General features: G+C 38.0%; 1 long non-coding RNA gene across 3 annotated transcripts; it reads right to left on the reverse strand.

The window, feature by feature from the left end:
• LOC104732333 lies at positions 673-1,419 on the reverse strand. 3 transcript variants are annotated; one of them, XR_758773.2, is made up of 4 exons: positions 1,351-1,419; positions 1,033-1,194; positions 825-958; positions 673-703 (listed from the first exon to the last, which is right to left on the reverse strand). It is a non-coding gene; the product is annotated as an uncharacterized LOC104732333 (long non-coding RNA). The 3 variants fall into 3 exon arrangements; XR_758772.2 differs by lacking the exon at positions 673-703 and having other exon boundaries at positions 729-958; positions 1,045-1,194; XR_758771.2 differs by lacking the exon at positions 673-703 and having other exon boundaries at positions 729-958.

Consider the following 4,011-nt stretch of genomic DNA (forward strand, 5'->3'; position numbering starts at 1 on the left):
GAAAGCATGAGGAATCCGGTAATGCACAACGTGCAGGAAGAAGTGCGAAAGCATGAGGAATCCGGTAATGCACGGGTTGACGTGTTTGACACGTGGTATCATGGGACGTACGTAGTTCCATTTGTGTGATATGTGCGTATGTTTGTGTGTCATAGGATTTAGGACACAATGATTGCTGCTTGTCTTAGGTTTAGACTTTGGGATTGTCTAAGCGTGTTTGGGTGTGGAGACTTCGAGAGCCCTAAGGCTTTCCCTCACTGAGTAATTATCAATTACTCACCCCTCTCTTTTTGCAGGTTGGTTAAGTCAAGAGTTCGTTTTGCGTTGTTAGCTGGTAGTTTTGCATTTAAAGAGTGTTTCGGGTCGGGCCAGGAAGTCAACCGTTGGCCAGCTCTGGATATCAAGTTTGGGTATTACAAAAGCAGTTAATTGAAAAATCCCAGAAATAAGCTACTCAACGTGGAAAAGCAGAGAAGCATATCGCCCTATTCCATTGAAGCTACAGATAAACATAACGTAGACTTACAGTAGCACAATTTCGAGATAGAGAGCATCCTTGTGCCATAGATTCACGTACCGGTACTAGTCGCCAAAAAAGTATAAACTGGTTTCTTCTCCCATTGACCATCCATGATCATATCAGTGACATAAAAAACATACTTTCATAAAAATAGCAACAATTGTTGTCGCCACGATCATATACCTATAATAGAAAACTCATCATCAGATACATAATATCACAAGTCTCAATGAATTCAACAAAAGAGCAAGCCAATGTAAAGCCTTGATCAACAAAAGAGTAACAACCAAAGGAAGAAACCCACTAGAAAAGTCATGTCGAACGATAGTAATAGCAAAGAGAATCTCCATAAGCTCTCTCCAAGCTTGCTCATTCAGCCTCTCGACTTCTGCTTATCTAAGTGATCCCAAGAAGACGAATTTGACCAAATGCCAGAGACTGAACATATGAACCAAACACATATTGAGAAGCAGCACTAAACTGATCTTTGAGGTTGATAAATAAACCGTAACTGGATAAATTACAGCCAGAGGCGCTATAAACTGATCTTTCTACTGCTGAAAGCATGATAAATTACAGCCAGAGTCGCTATAAAACTAAGGCCTGCGTATGTTCTTAGTCATACCAATCTGATGCTTCACTCTCTTGTTACCATGACTCAATATCTCAAGAACCTGACAGATGAAATAAACGCCACTGAGACTTAAATTCACAATTTCTATAACTCTAGCTAGTACAATTTGAAATCATCTGACCCTAAAAATCAGTTTTAAATCTCTAATTGTCTTGTTAGTTTTAGAAATTGAGAGGACATGATAAGTGCCACTTACTCGATTAGAAGATGTAAATCTCTAATTGCCTTGTTAGTTTTAGAAGAAGATGGAAGATGCGGTCGAAAGAAAGTAGAAGAAGATGGAAGACGTGATCGAAAGTGGGACTGTGGGAGTCTGGGAGACGAAGATGAAAAACGGAAGAAGAAGAAGATGGAGAATGTTCTATCGGGTAATCCGCAAACCCGCAACCCGCGACGGGTAAACCCGCTTCAATCCGCCAACCAAACGGGTCTGGCCCGTTATGCCCGCTAAAATTTGGGCTTTAATGATTAGGCCCATGCCCGCTCCGCTATGCTTCTTACTGGACTATGCCCACGGGCATCTGGCCCGTTTGACACCCCTAGATGGTATCATAACAGGTTTGCTCCCAAATTTTGATTTAACTATCAAACTCGTTTTATTTCTTTTGTTAAGCCAAGTGCTTCTAAGTTCAATTTCATCACGAACCTCTAAATCTAAGCTATTGAGCTTATGTTTGTTCAGATCTATCATCATAGATATCTGAATCTAAACCAAATGCTTTTTCTTTTTATTTTTCTTTATTTTGTTTTTAAAGAAAATATTTTCATCATTTTCAATCATTCAAGCTTCTTAGACCATCATTAGTGGTGGGTACTCTCTAAGTTACTCTCATATTAATTAATTATATAATTAATACTAAATTAATCAAAGCAACCCTAAGAGAACTTAAGCAAAATCACCCCATTACTAGAGAACCCTAAAGAAGGTTACTCAAGCATTTAAATAATAATTTTTTAATTTGTGTTTATTAATTATCAAACTTTAATTATCTAAAATGATAAAACAATTATTTAATTTTTTATATTATATAAAATAGAAAACAATATTTTACAAACTTTAAAATATTAAACATATTTTAGAAAATTGGGAATAGTAGTACATATTTTATAAAATTCGAAATATTAAACATATTAAACAGAATTTGGAATAAGATTTATTGTGCGGTTGCACCAAATTTTTACCAGATATGCTCAATCAAGTCTTTTTGCAAAAGATCATGCATTTGTGTATCATGAACATCATTTCGAATGCCCATCATATTATGTAGATTTGTTGGCATATCTGTAGAATATGATAAATCGACATGAGAACTTCCGCTTCCTTCTCCATGATGGAATTCGTTGGATCGTAGAAATTGTAGTCATGTCATTCGTCTTCCACTATCATGTTATGCAGGATGATAGATGCTCTCATTATTTTCCCTATTTTTCCTTTATCCCAAAAAAGTGCGGGATTCTTCACGATTGCAAATCGAGCTTGCAAGACTCCAAATGCACGCTCTACATCTTTACGACATCCTTCTTGCCATTGAGCAAAGAGTTTTGCTTTTCGACCACGTGGAAGTGTAATAGATTGGATGAAAGTTGCCCATTTGGGATAGATACCGTCCGTGAGGTAGTACGCCATTTTGTATTGCCGTCCATTGACAACGTATCTAACTCTCGGAGCTCGGCCCTCTAGGATATCATAAAACACCGGGGAGCGGTCAAAGACATTGATATCATTTAACGAACCCAGTGGTCCAAAAAATGCGTGCCAAATCCATAAATCTTGTGATCCCACAGCCTCTAGTACGATTGACGGTTTACCAGATCCACGTGTATATTGTCCTTTCCATGCAGTGGGACAATTCTTCCACTCCCAATGCATACAATCTATGCTCCCTATCATTCCGGTGAAACCGCGATGTTCTCCAATATTCAGCAATCGTTGGAGGTCTTTCGATGTAGGTCTTCTGAGATACTCGTCGCCAAACAGATGTATAACTCCCTCAACAAAATGTAGAAGGCATTTGTGGGTAGTTGTTTCAGCGAGTTGTAAATATTCATCCATCGCATCTGCCGAACATCCGTATGCCATCAAACGAATAGCTGACATACATTTTTGAAGTGCAGAAAGACCGAGCCTTCCAGTAGCATCTCGCCTTTGTCTGAAGTATGGGACTCCATTCTCAATAGTATTAACAATACAAAGAAACAATGGTTTTTTCATTCTAAAGCGATGGCGGAACATAGCTTGAGTGTAAATCGGATTATCACTAAAATAATCATTCCATAGCCGAGTGTGATCTTCTTCGCGGTCTCTATTAACGTGGACTCTTCGGATAATTGGAGCTGATGGTACATATGGGTGAGTGGGGTTGTATTGGATATCCTCCACTATACTATCAACTTCCTCCTCTACAATATTATCAACTTCTTGATCGGAACTCCAATTAGACATCTTTTGACAATTTGGGTTTAGTAGAAGGCTTATGGGAAGTTTGATTTATTTTGTAAGGGAGAAGGATTTTTCTTTGGTAGAGGAGGATTTTGTAATGGAAATTTTATTTGGTATAGGAAGAATAGTGAAGATAGGAGGAAAGGTTTAGAAAAAAAAGTTTATAAAATGTTGTTGCAGATGTTGTTGCAAATGGAAAAGAAAATGTTGTCCAATATATAGACTTAAGACTTGAGACACAATCAAACAAACTACTTCACGGGTTTGACAACATGAGAAACAAACAGACTCGAGACACAAGCAAACAAACAGACTCGAGACACAAGCAAACAAACAAATACACATGTGACTGCCCTTGCCAAACAAATACACATGTGACTGTCCTTGCCAAACAAATACAACCCTTACAAAAGGCAA

This window comes from Camelina sativa, chromosome 12, assembly GCF_000633955.1.
Source record: "Camelina sativa cultivar DH55 chromosome 12, Cs, whole genome shotgun sequence".
NCBI classification, from domain to species: Eukaryota; Viridiplantae; Streptophyta; class Magnoliopsida; order Brassicales; family Brassicaceae; genus Camelina; species Camelina sativa.